The sequence below is a fragment of the Crinia signifera genome, chromosome 8 (genome assembly GCF_055691185.1).
Source record: "Crinia signifera chromosome 8, ASM5569118v1, whole genome shotgun sequence".
Lineage (NCBI taxonomy): Eukaryota > Metazoa > Chordata > Amphibia > Anura > Myobatrachidae > Crinia > Crinia signifera.
Window position 1 is genome coordinate 27,087,394 of NC_139224.1, and position 24,263 is coordinate 27,111,656.

The 24,263-nt window shown below is 47.5% G+C and overlaps 1 protein-coding gene across 6 annotated transcripts in view; it reads left to right on the top strand.

Moving 5' to 3' along the window:
• Positions 1-24,263, top strand: part of MAGI1 (membrane associated guanylate kinase, WW and PDZ domain containing 1) — a 413,627-nt gene that overhangs the window by 191,696 nt on the left and 197,668 nt on the right. The window contains exon 1 of one of the 6 annotated variants that reach the window (XM_083156035.1): positions 18,616-18,638. The exons of the other annotated variants lie outside the window; for them this stretch is intronic. The gene's annotated coding sequence lies outside the window, so the exon portion shown is untranslated. Of the gene's footprint in view, positions 1-18,615; positions 18,639-24,263 lie in introns of those variants that run through there. 6 annotated transcript variants of the gene reach the window in all.

Sequence of the window (24,263 nt, forward strand, 5' to 3'; positions counted from 1 at the left end):
AGGCACGGACACTGGGGGCTCATTATCAAATGATGGGTGAGCTTCCAACATCATCGGGCAATACAATGGTAACTATCATTGCAATATACTACCCATTTGATGGATGAACCATCATGTATTGAGACACCCAGCCAGGATGTATTTTTCAGGACTATATTCAGCTCTGATTTATCATCAGACGGCTATAGCTTCCATATCGGTAGAAGATAATGAACTTCATAAAGATGCCACCAAATGGAGAAAAAAATACTAGCATTGAACAAAAAAAAAATCAGTGGTTGTGAATCCTAGACTATCGCTGTTCATTCCCAAACTGAGGGAGATTATATGGTAATAGTGCACAGTTATCCGTGAATAATGACACAATGGCCCTTATTCAGATCTGATCGCAGTACAAATTTGTTCTCAAACTGGTCAAAACCATGTGCACTGCAGGTGGGGCAGATGTAATATGTGCATAATTTGGGTGGGGTGTGTTGAAACTGAAATCTAAATTGCGGTGTAAAAACAATGCAGCCAGTATTTACCCTGCATAGAAACAAAATAACTCACCCAAATCTAACTCTCTCTGCACATGTTACATCTGCCCCACCTGCAGTGCACATGGTTTTGGCCATTTTGAGAACAAATTTGTACTGCGATCAGATCTGAATAGGGGCCAATGTTTTATCATGTACAGTATATCCTGAGACATGTTTCTGCATTCAAGCAATTGTATATACGGAGTTCTTTACTAGTCATGGTGATGACCAATGGTACTGGGGCATTTCTACTATTTGGGGGGTCACACTGGTCTTGGCAAATTTATATGCCTACTAATAAGCCCGCTCTAAGCAAATGGTTCGAAAGCTAGTCTGCTACCTTGTGATTGCCTCTGTGTTTGTGTGGGATACGTTCATTTGGTCTACAGCAAGTTGGTCAACAATTCAACTATACTATGTAAAGTGCTGCGGAATATGTATGCGCTATATAAGCAACTGTTGATAAATTAATAAATAAATATAGATAATTACACTTGATATATAAGAAATATATCCATCTTAACGTTGGAACACAAATTACCAACTGATATTTTCTTCAACATTTACAATATTTAATTAAAACCCACCCTGTTGATTTCATTTCAGTGATTGCAGATTGTTCAGTAAGGCTTTATACTCCTTTAGCCACCAGTAATGATTTAGATAAGAGAAGAATTCTCAGGCTTGCTATAAAACACACATAGGTTGTCAGGATTCGATGTAGATGGTTTGCTGATGACCAGATAGCAGTCCAATTAGCACTTGGAAAATACACTGTTTAACTTTTAATCGCAAACGAACGGCCTCATAGCTCCACTTAATATCCTTACAATTAAAAAAGTGTTGCAGGAACTGTATTGTTTACCTAAAAGCCGTATAATAGACCAAGCTATAATGAAGAATCGATGGTAAACAATCTGTGCAAGTGTAAGAAGCAGAGTGGACAGGTTCCAAAATTATACAGTGGTTGTATGACTGTAATCATGTTATAACTGGGGAAGATGGAGATACTGCAATATTCTGTATAGGTAATTATGTTATATAACTCCTGGATGCTTGCTGCTACTCTCCTGGCATTTACAAATACAGAGATATTAATTAACTGGCCTGTAGGTCAAAGCTGCACGTTTGGAGACCGGTTCCTAGGCAGGATCTTCTGACAGGATGCAGTGTGACAAATACCCGACACAGTGTGTAAGGAAGTGTGGATGGATGAGGATGTGTTAGGAAATCCCTAAGAAACTACCTTTGCAGCTAGATGCAATTGGGGGTCATTCAGACCTGCTTCTGATTTAATTTGTAGAGCTGCCTGTGCTACTATGGCTTGTAAAATGCTCTACTGGTTTGATGGTGGACGATACCAGTCCACAGCCAAGTGCCTTTTAGTCCTTCAAAATGAGAGCTGTGACCAATCTAATTTCACTCCCTCCTCGTTGGCCGTCGGCGACTAGTCTTGACCACCTGCTTCAAGCAACTGTCATTACGGGACACCCGGCTTTTACAACATTGTAATTGCGGGAGATCACACCCATTTATCTGGTCCTCACCAACAAGAAAAGACAGAATAGAAAAAGACATGATTGGGTTAATTTACTAAGATTGGAGCTCTATTGAACATGAGATGTAGGAACCAATCAGAATCAACTTCTTATTTATTTAAACACCTTCTAGAAGATAATAGATATAATCTGATTGGGTGTACATAGCAACATCCCATCTGTAACAGAACTCCCATCTTAGTAAATAAACCCCGTTTGTTTCCCAATCTATATCACATGCTGTTTCTCAGGCGAGTAGATCTCATATTCTTGGACAGACAATGCCAGGTGTTAATTTCCACCTTGATTTTTTTCAACTTTCTTCCCGCACCGGCAGTTGGCGTTTTGATGACTCCATCCTTTTACATCAACTTACGTTTACTGAAATCCGCACGTCACTCTGATTATTTCAAACGTAACTACTCTGAGGATTTCCCCTCATTTAGAAATCCGAAGGATCCTGGCGGTAATTACTGGGTTAGGGTTAGACACTATAAGGGAGTGGGGGCGGTTCTCAATCCTGCCCTATATTTACGATAGTCAGAAATATTGGCAGGACCTATTCAATCCCGGACAGGACTCAACATTGCCGTTTTCAACTTTGTTCAAAAGTCAAATCTGCATTGTCGAATTAGCTGCCTTTTTTTGAGAATAAAAGATGTGAATTCTCCGATCAACAGCTTTTTTGGGGCTTTTGAAATGTTTACGAAAAAAACAGGGAAAAATATAGAATAGGTTAACTGCTAATTTGACCTATTCTAGGGTTTGAATACTCTCTCAGGGGGAGTTCATGTTTGGGGCTGAGTGGTAGTAGGGTGGGAATGGGGGGTGGATTAAGGGTAGAAATTTGGTTAGGGGTAGTGTTAAAATACCGGGATTGTTGGTATGCGGCTGTCGCATCGTGACCATCTGGATTTTCAGTGATAGGATTCTATCCCCAACCCGCCGGGAGACTGAAATACTAGCTCCTAACTGGATTCTGCTGCTGAGGACCTATAATGCACTAGTACTCACTCTGCAATTGGCATTTAATGATACCTTCATTGTTTTCCTCATTCCCCATCTCCCCAGTGTCCCCTAGCCCTACAACGTACGCAACAGTAAAAGCATCTTAAATTGGGCTTTGAATAATTGCTATAAATAAAGACCCATGGCTTATTAATACACAAATGAATGCTTATTCCGTATGTCAATTCTGTGCATTTGTTAGACGTTCTCTATATTGAATGAATTGTTTTTGTTAGAAAATAGGACATGCTGTGTTTTCACATTTTCCAAAGCACCATTAAGGTTGTAACGAAGTGGTGTGTGAACTGCACCATTAAAAATAATTGGTTCCTTTTTCTCTGCACCTTTTTATGTGTTAGCATTGGCACGGTAAGCTCTTTCAAATAAGGTAGACAAGTACCTAGGAAAACATGACCTGGCCCCTTGGCTTCCGCTTCACCCAAAAAGGTTTGAAGCGAAATCCTGGAATGGATGTAGCGGCGGTAAGAATTCATGTTTGTTTGCTTGCCGGGCGCCCTACGCACACCGCTGGATCATATATATGTCATACACAGTGTGCAGAATGTTGTGTGTACCCAAGGGAGAGGTGCATCAAACCTCCCGAAGAGAACAGTGAAGAACCAATCACTATCTAGGTTCTACTCAATAATTGATAGCTAGAAGTTTATTGGTTGCCATGGGCATCTTCTCCCTTTTGTCTTGTTTAGAATGTTTGATACCTCTCCCTTCATTTGTGAAGTGGTCACAAAGGGAGCGATTGTGTGGCTGCAGCCTAATACACAGTATAAAGCTAATTAAGTAACAAAAAGGAATCTAGTCTACCTACAGCACGGACCGGCAGATCCCGCTCCTCCGCTCTTACCTGGTTAAGGCAATTCATATTCTTGGCAGCGACAGATCCATCCCCATTAGATACACAGCACCTCTGGCAGATATATTGTTGCGGTGGGAATGGAATATTAATATAGCCAAACAAGAATGGATTAGTCTGCACCGTAAGTACTATGGCGTACACTCCCGCCTGTTTAATACTCAGCATAATGATAGGAGGCCACTTAATGAGGCCTCTGGGCTCTGGTGTTTTGGAGATCACACGCCCAGAGATGGGATACGGCAGCTACACTCAGAGATGTATTATGTGGTAACAGAATCACTATGTGCAACAGTCAGAGCTCAATAGGATGCGGCTTAAAGCATTATTCATTTCAGTGGGTGACGTCTCGTGCGCAGCGGAATATGATATAGCTAGGTAAATGACAGAAGAAGCTGATTGGCTGGATACATCACCCCTTCGTTCTCTAAGTTTTCTGAGGTTTTCATGTAATTTAAGGTCCATAAACCCTGGGTGACTATGCCCAGCGTGTATGGACAGCGATGATCGTGTTCATCGCTGGGGGGAAAGCCGCTCAGTGCATACACACTGCGCGGCTTTCCCCCTGCCCGGCGCCATCAGCTGGGAGAGGGCGGCTTTGCATAGCACAGCGCTATGCAAAGCCGTCCTCAAAGCCGCTCATCTGCTGGTAATACTGTACCAACAGATGAACGGCTTTCCCGGCGATGATGCGGGAGCGTGCATCACCGCTCATCGCTGCGGCATACACACTGGGCGGCTTTGAGCTGAAAGCCCCTGAAACAGGCTGTTTTGAGCGACTTTCAGCTCAAAGTCGCCAGTGTGTATGGGCCTTTAGGGGCTGGTTCAGGATCTCTTGTAGCAATCCGAATTCAGCCATGATGGTCGTGGGTTTTCGTGTGCGCTTTTCTCCACATGTGCAATCCCCAGCTCCGAATGACTTTGGCGAGTTCCACACTCGTCGGGTCGTTCGTTACGGGAGGTGGGGGACAGGGGCGGAAATGGAGCTGGAGCAGGAAAACGCAGTTGCTTGCCGGGAGTGGGCAGCTGACATCACATGACATTAGCACCCGCTCCCCTGTTTGGCGGACACTGAGGGAAATAAGTCAGCTCAGACTGACCTTTATTTCAGAAGGGGAGAGAAATTATTCAATGGTCGGTGACCATCGACTGATTTCTCTCCACTTTGGCCGAATGCAAGGGGATGTGTTTGCGTAAATCCTCCTGCATGGTACCAAGGGGATATGGCGGCAAGGGGGGGTGTACGGCTGTGCGGAGGGTGACGCTTCAGGACGAACAACCGCTGCTTTCTGAATCAGGCCCTTAGTTTTTAAAAATGCCCCAAAACTAGACTATAATGAGATTCAGTAAGCACGGCAGAAGAAAGGCAGCGCTCAGGGACAGACAACTGTTAGTGCATAGATAATGGGCTCAGCACTACAGTGTTTCCTCTGCAAAGGTATAACACCCGGAACATTGTGTAACCTTGACGTCATAGACCAGCAAATTCATAATGCCCCTCATTAGGCTATGTGCTCATTGGCTAACGCTAGAGTGGTGTTTTCCCAACTCTGTCCTCAAGACACCCCAACAATCCAGGTTTTAATCATAGGCATACTGAGCACATGAGACTCAATCAGTGCCTCAGTTATCCGGACTGCTTGAAGGCTATAGGCTGGGAAACCCTGCACCTGACAGATTCGCATACAGATGGAGAACCTCTCGTTAGAGCTGCTCCTGGCAAGTCTATCGCCAATCGCCGATGTTCACCCGTAGCTGCCCACACCCCCCTTAACCCTGCCCATCTCCTTGAAGCAGAGACGGGCAGGGATTCCACCACCCACCGAGTGAAGGGGACGCGAGTGCGTGTGAAATGCTTGCGCGCCCCCTTCAGATGCAGCGCCTCTCCGCCAGCTATGGGAATCTGGCGATTCCCTGGGCTGGCTGAGAGTCGCTACATCTGTATGATGATCCACAGCAAGGTGGACACAGCTAGGATGGCTATTGCTATAGGTATCAGGGATACATACGGACAACCATAGGTGCCGATTCTGTGGGTGCTCAAGGGCACGGAAATTGATGCGCACCCACGGGTCCGAGTCCCGCTGCTGGGCTGCCAGATTAATTTGATAATTTGCGGCTGCAGCACCCACGTTGCAGGACCCACCACCTGGGAGACAGTATGCCGGGAAGAGTGTATTCTGTCCGCGGAGTACCTGCACTGTGGGGGCATTTATGTACCTGCACTGTGGGGGCATTTATGTACCTGCACTGTGGGGGCATTTATGTATGTGGAACTCTGTTGCCGTAATTTGAATATTGGAGATAACTGTGCTCCGTAATATAAATTGGTATTATTTTGTGGCCACACCTCTTCCCCATGAAGCCACTCCTCTATATTTTTGGCTTGAGCACCCACCAGCAAAAACATAAATCGGCACCTATGTGGACAACTGGCATCCTCCTACCTCCCCTCGCCATCAAACTACCTCCCATTTCCCCCTCCCCACCCATAACCCTCCCTGCTAGTGACTAACCCACCCACCTCTAGCCTAACCCCGACCACCCCTTCTAAGTGCCAAACCCACCTCCCTGCAGCCTAACCCTGTTATATGCCCCCCCCCCTCCCCCCCCTTCCCTGATGTAATGCTGAATGCATCCCAGGTATCCCAGATCTGTACAGTAAATACAGGCACTGCCCTGTACTGTGCATGGCACACCTACATTATTGCAGGCTGCCTTTCAGGTGGCTGGAAACAAAGGTTGGATTGTGTATATAGCCTTAACATAATTCTTGTTCCTCTGGTTATCCCACTAGGAGTTATTGTGCCATTTCTCTTTATTAGTTTATAAATGCACCAAATGTTAAAAGCAACATAGGATATTTTATTCCATAAATAAGTCAGGTACATTTTTAACCAACATTTTTTGTTACGGCCCTTCTTCAGATCAGTTTCTCCTTTTCAATATCTCACTGGAATTTGAAAAAAATATATTTTTTTTTGGTCGCACAGACAGCTCTTAAGGCTTCTGGTCACAATGGAGGAAGGAGGGCGTTTGCAGGTCTCACATTATAGCGGGGTGTCCAACACATATATATGTCTGATAGATTTCCCAGAGGTCCTGACCTGTATTTTTGTGGGTTGCTGTATCACTTTCATGCATCTGGGTCCATCTCTTCAGGAACCAGTGCTGTGAAGTAGCAGTGCTTCATCCCTCCTGTGTGTCTTAGAGAATACTCCGCATGTGTCTGGAATAGGTCCTCGGCTGTTTTGTCGGTGCTAGTGAAACACCAAAAGAAATTGCTGAACACGTTTTATAACGAGGATGAAACGCGTACAGCTCTTCTGGAGATCATATGTTCCCATATTCTGTGTTTTGCCTTCTTGGCCAAGTGCTGTAAAAGCTGTAACTGTAACAAACTCCACACAAGGCAGCCGCGCGGATCTGTTCCACTGTATTTTATTATTTATTAACAGTTTCTTTATATCGCAGCAAATTCTGTTGCGCTTTACAATTGGCAAGTGATAAAACACACTGGATAGTTACAGACAGCCAAAAAGGTAGGAAGGCCCTGCTTGCAAGCTTACAATCTGTAATGTTCAGAGTTATCAGAATATTTGTTTGTTCTCAAAATCGGTCCTCAGGACCCCACACAGTACCTGTTTTGCAGGTCTCCTCACAGAATCAAGTGAAATAATTAGTTCGGCCTGTGGAACTTTTAAAATGTGTCCATCAGTAATGAGTGCACCTGTGGGTCGACCTGGAAACCCGAACTGCGTGGGGTCCTGAGGACCGAGTTTGAGAACCACCGTGTTAGAGCATTGACATAAAAAATGACTCAGTTTGGCTCTTTACGGAAAGTCCATTTCGTATATATTTAAATATGTATATAATATAAATATATTTATATTTGAGAGAGAGAAAATAAAAGCCAACTTATTTTAGTTTAATATTATTATTATTATTACAATTTATTGATACAGTGCCACTAGTGGTGCCCAGCACTGTACTTCTGTTAACAATAGGACAGTACAGGATACACAGAACAAGGTAACAATTAGCACTATTGGTAATTCTGGGGAATGTCCGTTCCAATTGTAAAGCGCAACTGAATATATTGCGCTACATGTAAATAAATCGCTAAATGTAAATAAATCAGTCAGGTCACATGGACGTGGAGGAATTAAGAAATAAAAAAAAGAACACAAATATGATAAAACTAATTTCTCATGGGTCTCAAAAAGTTAGATGGAATTTAGCTGATGTCTGTACCATCTACCAATGTACAGATTTGTGGGGTCTGCAGGGATACCCCATTATACCAGAGGCAGGGCCTTAAGTCTTAAGTTGCAAATTAGATTATATATATATATACTAGGTGATTCATCGCGCCCTACGGGCGCTCTTCACACCGGCGTAAGGGGCTACGCCCCTTAATTTGTGAACATTTGTATTGTGAGAAATATGGTTAGAATTGTATGAAAGATGCCCTGTATTGCAGCTTCTGGCAGTGGGTGAGGGTCCAGCGTGGCAGCACAGGAGTACCGGACGGTGGCCCTGAGTCAGTGTCTCCTCCTACTGGGTGGGAGTTAGGGTGCATGAGAGCAGGAGGCTGGGATATGAGGCATGATAGGGTTATGTGGGCAACACAGCGTCAGCGATTACCCAGTGGTGGAAGTTACGGTTCAGGAGAGCAGGAAGCTGGGTAGTGATAGGGGTGTGTGGGCATACGGGGGACTAAAGAGGGTGGTGGACACTGTGCAGCTTCTGCCAGTGGGTGAGGGTCCAGCGTGGCAGCACAGAAATACAGGAGTCAGTGTCTCCTCCGACTGGGTGGGAGTTAGGGTGCATGAGAGCAGGAGGCTGGGCGGTAAAGCATGATAGGGGAATGTGGGCAACACAGGGTGAGCGGGTCTCCACTGGCGGAAGTTACGGGGCAGGAGAACAGGAGGCAGGGCAGTGTCCTCCCACATTGATGGCAAAAGTATTCAACATCGGCCATAAACCATCGATTATTTGAAAATCATTGATGGTCGATGGGCATCCCTAGTACTGGAGGAGGGTGGGGGACAGTATGCAGCTCCCGGCAGTGGGTGAGCGTCTCCTCCCACTGGGAGTGAGCGTGCATGAGAGCAGGAGGCTGTATAATAGTGGTATGTGGGCAAGACATTGATAAAAGTTGTGGCGCTGGTGCAGAGGGCAGTGGGGAAACCTGCAGTGCGGCAGCCAGGGCCGGATTTCCCACCTAGGGGCGGTACCTGCTTGTGGTGGTACAGGATCCCCCATTGTCACAGGGGTACGTGAAATGCGGGGGCCGCGGTGGTCCGCTGGGGGGTGGAATTGCCGAAAGGGGGTCTGGGGGGTCTGCAAATTGCGGGAGGGGGGGTGGTGTGTGGGGATCCGCGGTTAGCGGGAGGGGGCGGGGGTCCGTAAATCGTGGGCGGGGGCGCTTGAATCGTGGGAAGGGGGGTCCGCAAATTGCGGGAGGGGGGTTGTCGGGGTTAGTGAATTGCGGGAGGGGGGGTTGCGGAGGTCCGTGAATTGCGGGAGGGGCGCGTGGGGTGCCGTGAGTCAAGGGGGGGTGGGGCGGGGGTCCGTGAATCACGGGAGGGGTCATGAATCGCAGGAGGGGGGGGGGTCGTGGGGGGGCTGCGAATCGCAGGAGGGGGGGTGTGGGGGGTTGCCATGAATTGCATGAGGGGGGCGTGAATCAAGGGAGGATGGGCGCAGGGGGGTGGTGCGGGGGTCCGTGAATCGCGGGAGGGGGCATGAATCGCGGGAGGGGGGGTCATGGGGGGTTCCGAATCGCAGGAAGGGGGGTATGGGGGGTGCCGTGAATTGCGTGAGGGGGCATGAATCGCGGGAGGGGGGGTCCCCGAATGTGTGAATTACGGGGCGGTCGCAAATCGCGAGAGGTGCCGAGGGGGCCCGCAAATCGCGGGAGGGGGGCGCTACGGGGGGTTTCGTGAATCGCGGGGGGGGGGTCGTGGGGGGTTGCGAATCGCAGGAAGGGGGGTGTGGGGGGTGCCGTGAATTGCGTGAGGGGGGCATGAATCGCGGGAGGTGGGGTCCCCGAATGTGTGAATTAGGGGGCGGTCGCAAATCGCGAGAAGTGCCGAGGGGGGCCCGCAAATCGCGGGAGGGGGGCGCTACGGGGGGTTCCGTGAATCGCGGGAGGGGGCGGCGCGAATTGCGGGAGGGGGGTCGCAAATCACAGTAGGGGGGGGGTGCCGTGAATCGCGGGAGGGGGGTCGCGGGGGGCCCTTTTAATGCCGGGAGGGAGGGTCGCAGGGGTCCCGCGAATCGCGGGAGGGGAGGATGCAGGGGTCCTGCGAATCGCGGGAGGGGGCTCGCGGGAGGGAGGGGTCGCTGGGGTCCCGCGATTTGCGGGAGGGTCGCGGGGGTCCCGCGTTTCGCGGGAGGGGGTGGTCGCAGAGGTCCAGCGAATCGCGGGAGGGGGTGGTCGGGTCTGGGACGGATATTAGACAGCACTTACATTGACAGCCATTACATCGACACCATTAGTTCGACAGCTCAATAGGTCAACATGGTTTTAGGTCGACATACCATTAGGTCGACATGTCATTATGTCGACAGCTCCTTAGGTCGACAGCTCATTAGGTCGACAGCTCATTAGGTTGACATGTTTTTAGGTCGACACTGCCATTAGGTCGACATAGTCTATGTCGACAGTCAAAAGGTCGACATGGGTTTTTTCACTTTTTTGGCCAAAATGTCGACACAGTCGACATGGACACAGTTTGAAGTGTACCGCAGCCGCTTGCTATGCTTCGGGCACGGTGCCTCGCTGCGCTCGGCACACTATTTTATTCTCCCACCACGCCCTAGTGGATAGTAGGGCATGAAATACCGCCTGTCGGCACATGTCGGCTCGATAAACAGTGAAAAAACCCATGTCGACCTTTTGACTGTCGACATAGACACTGTCGACCTAATGGCAGTGTCGACCTAAAAACATGTCGACCTAATGAGCTGTCGACCTAATGAGCTGTCGACATAATGACATGTCGACCTAATGGTATGTCGACCTAAAACCATGTCGACCTATTGAGCTGTCGAACTAATGGTGTCGATGTAATGGCTGTCGATGTAAGTGCTGTCTAACAATAGTCCGGATACCGGGGTGGTCGCGGGGGTCCCGCGAATCGCAAGAGGGGGGTCGCGGGGGTCCCCCGAATCGCGGGAGGGGGGGTTCGCGGGGGTCCCGCGAATCACGGGAGGGGGGGTCGCGGGGGTCCCGCGACTCGCGGGAGGGTGGAAAGCGGGGGTCCCGTGAATCGCGGGAGGGGGGGTGCGGGGTCCCGCGAATGGCGGGAGGGGGGGTCACGGGGGTCCCGCGAATGGCGGGAGGGGGGGTCGCGGGGGTCCCGCGAATCGCGGGAGGGGGGGTCGCGGGGGTCCCGCGAATCGCGGGAGGGGGGTCGCGGCATACTTGCCTACTTTTATCTTCACCTTTCCGGGAGAAGCCCGGAGAGGCAACACATCAGGGGGGCGGGAGCAAGGCTGACAGCACTTGGCCCCGCCCCCCATGACGAAAACCTCCGTGATTCGCGGGCCGAGAGGGAGGGGGCGTGGCTTAAATGCCGCGAAATGACGCGAAATGCCGCGATCGCGTCATTTAAGCCCCGCCCCCTCCCCGCGTACCCGCGATTTCATGTAATTTTAACCAGCGGGCAAGGATGGAGCGGGGCAAATCCCAGAATGCGGGAGACTTGCCCACCTTCCCGGGGGGCCGGGAGAAGGACCCGATTTCCGGGAGGCTCCCGGCCATTCCGGGAGGGTAGGCAAGCCTGGGTCGCGGGGGTCCCGCGATTCGCGGGAGGGGGGGTCGCGGGGGGGTCCCGCGAATCGCGGGAGGGGGGGTCGCGAATCGCGGGAGGGGGGGGGGTCGCGGGGGGTCCCGCGAATCGCGGGAGGGGGGGTCGTGGGGGGGCCCGCGAATCGCGGGAGGGGGGTCCTGGCAGAGGGTAGGGATGTGCAGGAGTAATGGTGGATGGTGGCTGTGAAGTAATGGTGGATGGTGGGCGTGTACTGTAGCCCTGGCTGGGCGGGGGGAGGTGATGTCAAGGGGGTGGAACGTCAGACACATGAAAGTGAAACTGTTCTACACAGGAACGTTCTCCACAGGGGTTGAGTGACAGATCTGGCTAAATATATAAGAGATATATATATATACAGTTCCTGGTTGTGTGACATATCAGTGATCCAGTCTCCTTCCAGACATGGCTAATGCGTCTATAGGGAAACAGAGTCGGTTTTTCCACAAGGCAACGTAGACGCCTGGCTAGGGCCCGGCAGGTCCCAGGGGCCCCGTAATGATACCCTGACCATCCATTGATTTTCTTTGCTAGGATAATAAACATGTGGACACACAAAATGGTCACATCCACTGTATGTGGGCAGTCAGATTACTGTGAATGTGACACAGGTATTACGCCGACTTCCAAAACCCCTACAGCCCGATTCAGATTTGTACACAACGCCGATGTTCACGCAGCTGAGCATTTATCGGTAGACTGTGCATGCACCAAGGTACTCTATCGGGATACGGTCATTGGGTCACCAGCATGATCGTAGACAATCATTAGGTTTACACCATTAGATCGACATGACTTAACGTAGACATGCAGGAAAGTTGACAGCGTCATTAGGTCGACATGGTTTATTTTTTACAGTTTTTTTAGAAAAAAAATGTGCCGACAGGCGGTATTCATGCCCTACCATCCACTAGGGCGTGGTGGGAGAATAAAATAGTGTGCCGAGCGCAGCAAGTCACTGTGCCTGAAGCATGGCGAGCGGACGCGGTGCTACGTTTTAGTGTTTATGTTGACTGTGATGACGTTCCGGTTAAAAAAAAAAAAATGTGGACTTTTTCAATGTCAACCTTACCCATGTCCACCTAATGACCCTGTCGACCTTACCCATGTCAATCTAATGACCCTGTTTACCTAAAGTCATGTCTACCGTCCTGCATGTTGACCTTAACTCATGTCGACCTAAATGCATGTAGACCTCATGTTTGTCTACCATAATGCTGGTGACAATGATCCATACCTACTCTATCAATGCCGGCTGTAGTCAGCAGCAACAATATAGTGCTATGGATTGTTGGAGGGATCGGGCCCAAACCGGTATCTTGCCTAGTGCCCCATGACGTCGAAATTCCCCTCTGTGCAGAAGCCACTGCTTGGAAAAGTTTTGGAAGCCTGCATTGCTCTGCTTTTGTGTTTTACTTGTGTGCAACACTGAGAACACTTTAGCATAAACCTGTATTACATATAGAAATGGGTTGTGAAACTGCGCACTAAGTGCGAATGTGCGGGGTTAGCTGCTGAAAATATGCAGATGATCAGTCTGCAGAGGTTGAGAATAAGTTTGGGAATTTTGGCGCTCTACCCCTAAGTGAAGGATGAAAAGAGAGATGGGCTTGATCTCAAAAGTATTTTTATTGTGCAAAAAACGGCAAGGTAATGTGGCGGTGAAATACACTGATAAAAATCAGATATACACAGTGAGGTCAAGGTTTGCACGTTTAGAGATAAAAAGTTTGTGCTTGAGAGTCTGTGTCACAGTGCTGTAACACTTGATGCGGGTTCTAGACTGTCAGGGCTGGACTGTGCCGGAAGCAGCCCTGACAGTCTAGAACCCGCATCAAGTGTTACAGCACTGTGACACAGACTCTCAAGCACAAACTTTTTATCTCTAAACGTGCAAACCTTGACCTCACTGTGTATATCTGATTTTTATCAGTGTATTTCACCGCCACATTACCTTGCCGTTTTTTGCACAATAAAAATACTTTTGAGATCAAGCCCATCTCTCTTTTCATCCTTCACTTAGGGGTAGAGCGCCGAAATTCCCAAACTGTATTACATATAGTATGTGCCCTGTAAACCAGTAGTTATGTAACGGGTAAAAGTTCCCACTATGTGGTCACAGAACATCTGGCCAGGCAATATAATGTAAAATGCATCATTTTATTTTAAAATATCTCATGTACAACTAGGATTTGAGCATTTAATATTACTGATGTTTAGAAAAATGCACCAACGCTTTACAAATGCGCCTTATCCCATTACATGTTTGGGACATTTACAGTACTTCTAAATCCACACTTCGCTATTAGAGGCCCGTGTCTAGTCTTGTAGATGCTGACTAGCCACACTTTGCTAATATGAAAGTCACACGTCTCCCGTGACCCATGAGATGTATGTCATTAGTATGTACAATGAGTCAAGTTCACAGGAAGGTCAGGAGTCACGGCCTGCGCAGGCAGCTGGGCCTCCGTCCACTCCTTCCATGCCCAAGAGAGTGGGGAGTGTTCTAGTCTAGAAGACCTCATACATTGGGTGTAGTGCATGCCTATGTAACTGGCCACATTTATATGTGCTGTGTGTATCCCTGACATAATCCTTCTATGGGGTCCCCGTGAGACTTATTGCCAAAGATGATGTAAGCCATAGGCTACACCCAAACAGTTTTGTTTTTCTTAATTCATAAAGCATAAACTTGTGCTGACCGCAGCTTCACAATAGGAGGTGTGGTCACTCAATACCGCCCTCTAGTGGATGGAGGCCTTAATAAAGAAGAGCCCTTCCCATATACAGTATAATTAGAATTTGTCTTACCAACGTGCTCTTTGCTAGGGGTTATGTGCTTGTTGCCCTGGTTTTGTTTGTTACAAGGGTTTACATATGCTCGTTGCCAGTGGCTTTCTTGCTCATTGCCAAGGTTTTTCTTGGCAATGAGAGATATTAAGCCAAAATTGCTCAGCGACCATATTGTGTTGGGACACGGGACATGAAACACATGAAGCCCCGCCCCCAGTTTCCGATTGGCCCATGGGCTAGACAGTCAAACAAAATGGATCGATAGGTAAAACCATCAATGGACATACAATCCACAGTATGCTGACATCGATGACCATTTGTGCCACCAACATCGATGGCAACGATGGCCAACCCTACCAACCTGCGGCTACATAATCATAGAAAATGAAAGTATATTTGGTGTTACCAAGCAATCACTTGAACAATGTATCTCTCAGACATGGCGTGCTCAATAATATAGCCCAAGTATTAATAGAATAATGATCGTTACTATGCTGAGTATATCATGCTAGTGAGCAGTTGCTCTTCTTGTGCAACCTTCATTTAATTTATTCAACGTAGTCTATTCTGACAAGAATCATAACTCGATTATCAGCAATATCAGCAATTCAGTGACAGCAGCTAATTAAAATTTTAGCATTTAGAATAATTATTGTAAATAATAAAATTAATTTCTGTCTTCATATTTCCAATGACTAATATGTCCGTGAAACAATAATTCTAATACTATATGTCACATTATAGTTATTAAAAAAACAGCATATGGCCACCACACTTTTAATGTCCTCAGTGTAGGCAGACATTTTATGGGAGGAGCCAATTCTATGAGATATCTGATGGCGACACTTTTGCGCTCAGAACTACTGACATCATAGCGGAGGACGATGGAAAAAAGTGCAAAATGTCCAGGCGGCAGTACTTCAAATAGACTGAATACATCTCCGAGGCATGAGGCAGCAAATTAAAGCGGCAATCTGTAAATGGAATCGTTAACGATATAGTGGGTAAACACTAGATGATATAATTTACTAAAATCACCCAACTCCTGGCATGAGGTGCAAAATCTGTACGTTTTCTAAGAACTACTGACATCCCTGAGGTATGAGGCGCAGAAAGGAAATTACAACACGTCATTGTGTTAATGTGACATCCCTGAGGTATGAGGCACAAACATTAAATCTCAATCGGTACTTGTGTATTATCACGGCGCCCACTACTCTATTAGCGTACAGGGCTATTCTGCGTAGGGAAATCGCATTGCATCGCATGCCGTGTACAATGCTGTACGACGTGTACAATGTGATGCGATGCGATTAAATCAAAGTGCCACTTAGGGTGGCTCCCCACTATCCACTCCCCCCCACACACTATCCACGTGTGTCGTCCTTCCCCCCCCCCACTATCCACATAATCCCGAAGAGCGTCGACGGAACGCGTCCTCCGAATTTTTTCATACCCCCACTATCCACCTCGGTGTAGAGTTTATTTTATATAGTGTGGCGAGCCACCAAGCCCGAAGCGTGGCGAGCACATGTGGTATACCTGTGCCGTAATCCGGGTCCCCTCATTGGGCTCGCCACGCTTCGGGCTCGGTGGCTCGCTGTCCTCGCCACACTATATAAGAAGAAAAAGGGTACTTGTGTAGTATCACGGCTCCCACGATGTGCATCGTATATGAAAAAATCGCATCGCATGCCATCGCATGCGATGCAAAGAGATGCCATTTTTCACAGAAATCATTGACATGTGTTAAAATCATGTTAAATGCACCCCAAAGGGCATTTGTTATGCTGCTTTCAGACCGCATCTCTGGCTTTGACCCTGTATTTGGAAACGTTTCCAAAAACGGGTCTGCCAGATAAAACCCCTTTCACACCGCAGCACTTAAACGGCCGATTTTTTGACACTGGCAGACCCGTTTTTGGAAACTTTCCAAATACAGGGTCAAAGCCAGTGCAGCCTTCAGCCCTCCCCTCCGTGCAGCTCCCCCCCCCTCACGCGTGTCGACCGAGATTGTGTCGACGCCCCCGCGCATGTCGACGCCCCCACGCGTGTCGACCCCCCCCCGTGTCGACTTACCCCGTGCCGGTACCTCCGTTGTGGATCCCGGCACTGCAGCTCAGTATGCTCGGAAAGCACTTATGAAAAAAGTGTCTTCCAGAAAATGGCTGCCCCATAGGAAACCCTGTTTAAAAAAACTGTCTTTCGTATGGGGGCAGCCATTTTCTGAAAGACACTTTTTTCATAAGTGCTTTCCGAGCATACTGAGCTGCAGTGCCGGGAACCACAACGGAGATACCGGCACGGGGTAAGTCGACACGGGGGGGGGCTCCAGTGCTGTGAATACTTAATTAGCGCTCATTAAGTATTCACTGTGCTGAATTTAGGACCCAGCTCATTGGCTGGGTCCTAAATACCGTTTCAGAACCGATTTTGAGCCTAAAATACCGGTTCTGAAACGGGTAGGACCCTGCATTTTAACCGGTTAGAAAAAAGTTTTTTTCTAACCGGTTAAGTGGTCCTGCACCTTTCAGACCGCACACATTACCGTTTTAAAACGGTAAAAAAACGGCAATATACCGTTTTTAAAGTGCGGTCTGAAAGGGGCATTACTGTAGCACCCCCACTATGAACGCCAACCCGAAGCGTGGCGAGCCCGCGAGGGGCGGCGGTACGCGTCCTACGACCTTTTCATACCCCCACTATCCACGTCGGCGTGGAGTTGAGAACAGAAAGTGTGGTGAGCGCAGCGAGCCACCGAGCCCGAAGCGTGGCGAGGGGACGCGGATACCTTCACAGGTATCCGCGTCCCCTCGCGGGCTTCACAGGTATCCGCGTCCCCTCGCGGGGCTCGCCACACTTTCTGTTCTGAACTCCACGCCGACGTGGATAGTGGGGGTATGAAAAGGTCATAGAATGCGTACCGCCGTTGGCGTTGATAGCGGTGGTGGTACAGTGTGAAAAAAGACATTTGGGGTGCAGTTAACATGTTTGCTACTAATTTAAATGCATTTGGATGCATTTGTGATCAAAATTGCATGCCATCGCATGGCATGCGATTTTTACAACAAATTCATAAAAAACCTGGAAAAATCGCATGCCACTACATATGGCATGCGATGGGAGCCGTGATAGTATACAAGTACCAGAAAAAGATAAGGTGTGATATAAAATCGCATCCCATTGCATTGTATGCCATACATGCAATGCACTGTGATGCGATGCGATTTCACTATGCTTGCGTACGTAGAAAATCTGGGCGCCGTGATAATACACAAGTACCTCGCAATCTTTGTGTGCTAGCTTCTTGGTCCTACAGCTGCTGTGGAACTACACATCCCATCATGCATTGCCACCGGTTTTCTTTCAATGCATGCTGTAACTGTGGCAGGGCATTCTGGGTTGTATAGTTCCACAGCAGCTGGAAGGGCCACAAGTTGAATATCCCTAAACTAGAGGTATGAGACAATAGTTCATAGTCAATTGATAATTGGTACAGCCCAGAAAATGGCTGCCTCCATACTGTGTGAGGTGACCACTTCACATGTAGAAGACCACTAAGAATTTCTACCTGTAGTTGTGTCGTGTCTGTTTTAATTGAACCAATTTATGTTATCGGTACAGATGTAGTTAAGGTGCTGTATCCCATAGCAACAAGCTACACGTTTGCTATTTGTCTGCCTTGCAATAGGCTGATCCTAAGCATCCGATTGGATATTCCAGGTGACACCACATCAGTGCTATTTGCGCCCTGTTAGTAGTAGAATCCCCCCGGCCTGCATTGTGTGCAGCCAGCCGGCCCGGAGGTTCTGTGATGTAATGCTGCTTCTCCATACAGATGTCGACTGTCATGTGCTGGAAGTGTCACCAATAATATAAAAGGCTTCTGCATTCTCCCCGTGCGCTGCCAGCTGCAGGGAGCTCGTTGCCGTTCCAGCTTTTCGCACGGGCTGTAACCCCCTCAGCAGGTCTAACCTCTTCTCCGTCATCCCTACGCCCGGGTTCATATCCACACTCTCTGCAGAAACACTCGCAGCCACGCGTGACTTGGATTAATCTCTATGGCTAAATTCCACAACAGTTCCAGGCAAGTGCAAAAACATGTATAATTTTTTTTCTGTTTGCATATAGAACAGCAGCATATGCTGGCCCTCTGGCAGCAGGCAAAGGGTTAAAGTGCATCGGATTGTGTATGGATGTGTGCCAGCGCTAAGGATGGGGGGTGCATTAGATGGATACAGTAGGAGAGCTGCAGCCAGCTAGCTAGGACAGATGGCTAGTGCTGCCTATTAAATTCATCCGGCAGGCTTTACGGGAGGCCCATTGGTGAATGGGTTTTTTTTTGGGGGGGGGGGGGGGGGAAGAGGGGTCACTGCACATAAATAGGCCAGTTCAGCTCCAGATGCCAGCTGCATAATAGGTCTTTGGAGAGAATGGCTAGCGGGACGTGTGTCTGCCTCTGCATTGCAGGTTCCATTGCTGGATTGCTTGGGCTGAATTAATTGCATTCCTGGCTGTGGACCTGGGAGAAGGAGGAATGCAGCCACCAAAGCTGATTTGTGCATTATATTGCCTTGCGCTGCGATGCAGCAAGTGTTTTGTGAATCTGCCTAAAAAAAAAAAAAAAGGAGATTGAAATAAAAGTGCATGGCAAAAACCTGCTGTTAATGTAATGTATGCAGAGGATTTGTCCCCTTCCAAGTGGCTGAATCCCTGCTCTGCTGGCACGGATCAGCAGCATATCCTGTGGTCAGGCCCAGCCGCCGCCAGGGAAGGGTTAAGCCCAGGACTGATGATAACTGGCAGCTGGGTGGTACAGGAAGATGCTGGTGTTACTGATCTACATAGCAGTCTGCTAGCAGTCACTGCACCTCTCGCTAGATCACAGGCTGGGAGGCCGCTCTTAAAGGGCCAGCGCCAGCCTGCGTCACACTCCTTTCCCTCTGCCTACAGGATGACCATGAATAATACATTGGCAGGAGGGGGATCATGGGAGAGGAAATATATGTGAGATCCATCAATTATGGAGGAATATTTCCAGAGCAAATTGCTTCTTCTGTTAGATAGGAAATAGGACAGTCAATACAGGCAGATTTTAAAACGTTGTATAATTACCTACAGCCATCTGCGGATACAACATTGGAACAGGGGTGGCTAAAGCGGTCCTCGAGATCTGCCAACATTTCATGTGTTTCAGGCAACCTGTGGATCTATAGTAGGAATGAATGCAGCACGTTTGAAAATGTGACAGTTAGTAATGACTACACCTGTGCACCAGCTAGGGGATCTGGGACATGTGTGACAGTTAGTAATGACTACAGCTGTGCACCAGCTAGGTGAACTGGGACATGTGACAAGAATATATCACAAAAAAATGACAGAGTCAATCCTCGAGCGCCAAAAAGAAATCCTGCAGCTGTTTGTCCTCACACAATAGTACAACTGTAATACTAGCAAGATAATTTCAAGAAAAAAATCAAAAGAGATTTTATGAGGATATCCTGCAGCGCTGGACCTTTGGGATCAGTATCACCTGGATGATTAGCTGTTTATATCAGTCAATGCAGTCCACTCTTTGTTTTAAAAGTTCAAAAAACAATTTATTCAAAAAACGTGAAAAACTCCACATCAAAAAATTTCCACAAAAATGGCTTCCATATGCCACAAAGCATGCATCAAACAAAGTCACACAAAGAAACTAAAAAATGAATAAAATATATAAAACATCCAAAAACATTCCTTTTGACCTGGCTTCTGCCTCCCAGGGGGATGGGTGATATGTGGATGACACAGACCAGACCTTTTCGGGGAGACTTGTGATAATGTGAAAAAAAGGTTAATATCCCATAGGGAAAAGATGTTATTCCCGGGTATCTCCTATGAGGCCCTTTTACACAGTCTCATAGCCACCTCTCCAAGGCTTGGAATACACAAATGGGGAAAAAAATATATAAGGAGATTGCTCTCACCACTCCGTTTCTGCACACTGTCACAAAACTTCTCCTTGGATAGGGAATAGCACGGCCAGCCACACTGCATTCATTCCAGCGTGAGCGGAGTCTTGCACACTAAACAGCAGGAACCCAGAGGCTGCAGTGGCAGAGCAGTCTCTGAGCATTTCATCTCCTGCAAAGACGGTATCCAGAGGAGAAGGGTCTGTACGGTACATCCGCAGTGGCAGTGTGGCTGGCCGTGCTATTCCCTATCCAAGGAGAAGTTTTGTGACAGTGTGCAGAAACGGAGTGGTGAGAGCAATCTCCTTATATATTTTTTTCCCCATTTGTGTATTCCAAGCCTTGGAGAGGTGGCTATGAGACTGTGTAAAAGGGCCTCATAGGAGATACCCGGGAATAACATCTTTTCCCTATGGGATATTAACCTTTTTTTCACATTATCACAAGTCTCCCCGAAAAGGTCTGGTCTGTGTCATCCACATATCACCCATCCCCCTGGGAGGCAGAAGCCAGGTCAAAAGGAATGTTTTTGGATGTTTTATATATTTTATTCATTTTTTAGTTTCTTTGTGTGACTTTGTTTGATGCATGCTTTGTGGCATATGGAAGCCATTTTTGTGGAGTTTTTCACGTTTTTTGAATAAATTGTTTTTTGAACTTTTAAAACAAAGAGTGGACTGCATTGACTGATATAAACCACTAATCATCCAGGTGATACTGATCCCAAAGGTCCAGCGCTGCAGGATATCCTCATAAAATCTCTTTTGATTTTTTTCTTGAAATGGGACATGTGACAGTTAGTAATGACTACAGCTGTGCACCAGCTAGGGGATCTGGGACATGTGACAGTTAGTAATGACTACAGCTGTGCACCAGCTAGGGGATCTAGGACATGTGACAGTTAGTAATGACTACAGCTGTGCACCAGCTAGGTGAACTGGGACATGTGACAGTTAGTAAAGACTACAGCTGTGCACCAGCTAGGGGATCTGGGACATGTGACAGTAATGACAACAGCTGTGCACCAGCTAGGTGAACTGGGACATGTGACAGTTAGTAATGACTACAGCTGTGCACCAGCTAGGGGATCTAGGACATGTGACAGTTAGTAATGACTACAGCTGTGCACCAGCTAGGTGATCTGGGAAATGTGACAGTAATGACTACAGCTGTGCACCAGCTAGGTGACCTGGGGAATGTGACAGTAATGACTACAGCTGTGCACCAGCTAGGGGATCTAGGACATGTGACAGTTAGTAATGACTACAGCTGTGCACCAGCTAGGGGATCTAGGACATGTGACAGTTAGTAATGACTACAGCTGTGCACCAGCTAGGGGATCTGGGACATGTGACAGTTAGTAATGACTACAGCTGTGCACCAGCTTGGGGATCTAGGACATGTGACAGTTAGTAATGACTACAGCTGTGCACCAGCTAGGGGATCTGGGACATGTGACAGTTAGTAATGACTACAGCTGTGCACCAGCTAGGGGATCTGGGACATGTGACAGTTAGTAATGACTACAGCTGTGCACCAGCTAGGGGATCTAGGACATGTGACAGTTAGTAATGACTACAGCTGTGCACCAGCTAGGGGATCTGGGACATGTGACAGGTAGTAATGACTACAGCTGTGCACCAGCTAGGGGATCTGGGACATGTGACAGTTAGTAATGACTAAAGCTGTGCACCAGCTAGGGGATCTAGGACATGTGACAGTTAGTAATGACTACAGCTGTGCACCAGCTAGGGGATCTAGGACATGTGACAGTTAGTAATGACTACAGCTGTGCACCAGCTAGGGGATCTGGGACATGTGACAGTTAGTAATGACTACAGCTGTGCACCAGCTAGGGCATTTGGAAAACGAGGTCCATTGGTAGATCTCGAGGACCGGTTTGCCCACCCCTGCATTGGAACCTCAGTACAGAGGTCTTCTAACAAGAGCTAGCAACTATCGTGGTGCCAGGCTGCAATTTTAGTGTTTAATGGTTCCTCTAATGAACAATTGGGCTTCCTATGGTGTTCTCATCTTACTCAGAATTTAAAAGGGCAATGATTTCAGTAGCCAAACTTGTCTAGAAAAAGCGTTGCCCTTTAAATTTCAGACATGAACACATCGGAAGTGCCTGGTTTTAAAACCTGCTGCTTAGTAAATAAACTCCTTGGTACGAATTTGTGTTGTATGGAAGAATGCAGTAGTCTTTCATAGCAACGCAATAGAGGAAATTTAAGGGTTAATTTACTAAAGCTTCTAAAATTTAAGAGAGGTGATCTTGCTCATAACAACGTATAAAATGATGTCTATCATTTTTCTATTGCATCCTACATCCTTGCTATGAGCAACAGCAAGCAGCTCTCCATTTTTTAGAGGTTTTAGTACATTTAACCCTTATGGGGTGTTCACGGTGCGATTTTGCTTGTGGGTTGAATGGAACGGCAAGTAAAACGCATTTGATTTGCACTGTATAGTACAGATCTGTACTATATAGTCTTGCCTGCACACAGGGCCGTATTAACATTCGAGCGGGCCCCTGGGCAAAATAATTCACACTGCCCCCCTGAATTTGAAAACATATTGAAAAGACTGGCCGGACGCTGATTGGCTGAATTCTCTCAGCCAATCAGCGTCCGGCCAGTCTTTTCGAAATCAGTAGCGCTTCCTTCCCGGCTCGCCAAGCTTCCAGCTGCTGCTGCCTGCCACCCGCCGCAGCAGCTCCACGGGGCAGTGCCATCTTCCCCAATGGGGTGGGCACCTAGAATCCTTGGGCAACTGGCCAATAAGCCCAATGGGAAAGACGGCACTGCCTGCACAGTCTGTTTTTCTATAAAATTTCAATGCTGTGGGGCCACGCAGCGGGATCGAATGCCGCTGCAAAACCGTTATATGCCTATTCGATTTTGATTCGAATTTGCTTATATAAGCAAAATCGAGTAGAGAAATAGACCACATTGAAATATTTGTACAGGTCATTAAGTGCGATTTTGCTTGGGATTCGACCCTGATTCTATTAGGATCGAAACCAACGACGAGCAAAACACATTCGTTTTTGACTATATAATCTTGCTTGCACGGTCTATTTTACTTTGAGATTTACATTAAATGGGAGCGCGCATCGGGATCGAACCGGCATCGAATGAGGCTGAAAACCATTTGGTTCGATTTTGATTATATAGTCAAAATGGAACACAAAATCTCACCTTGTGTACACATGTACACAGCTTTAGGGCGAGATGTACTAAGCCTTGAAAAATGATAAACCACCAACCAATCAGCTCCTACTTGTCATTTTTCAAGCCCAGTCTGTGACATGGCAGCTAAAAGCTGATTGGCTGGTGGTTTATCACTCTCTATTTTATCACTTTTCAAGCTTAGTACATCTGGCTTTTAGTGTTTTAAAGAAAAAGTTTTCTGTTGGGAACTTTAATCACAAATAATACTTGAAAGATTCCAGTCTTGGGCCACCTGATGTGGGTGTCATACATTTATTATTGTACGTATGCAAGGTATGTCATTACGTAGTGCTATTCCAGCTGTGAGGAACCACCCAGGAATATATAAATTGGGTCTATTCTGTGTCCCCGGCCCAATTGGAGCCAGTACTGTATGCAAATGACAGGGAGGAGAACGGTTTAGCTGCGGGGTCCTAAAGTGCAGGATGTTAGATGGTAACGACACTAATTTAATGTTTTCCAATTACTGCTGTAAGTGTCCACAGTTGTGGTTTTCCTGCTGAATTGCCAAAAAGGAAGTAC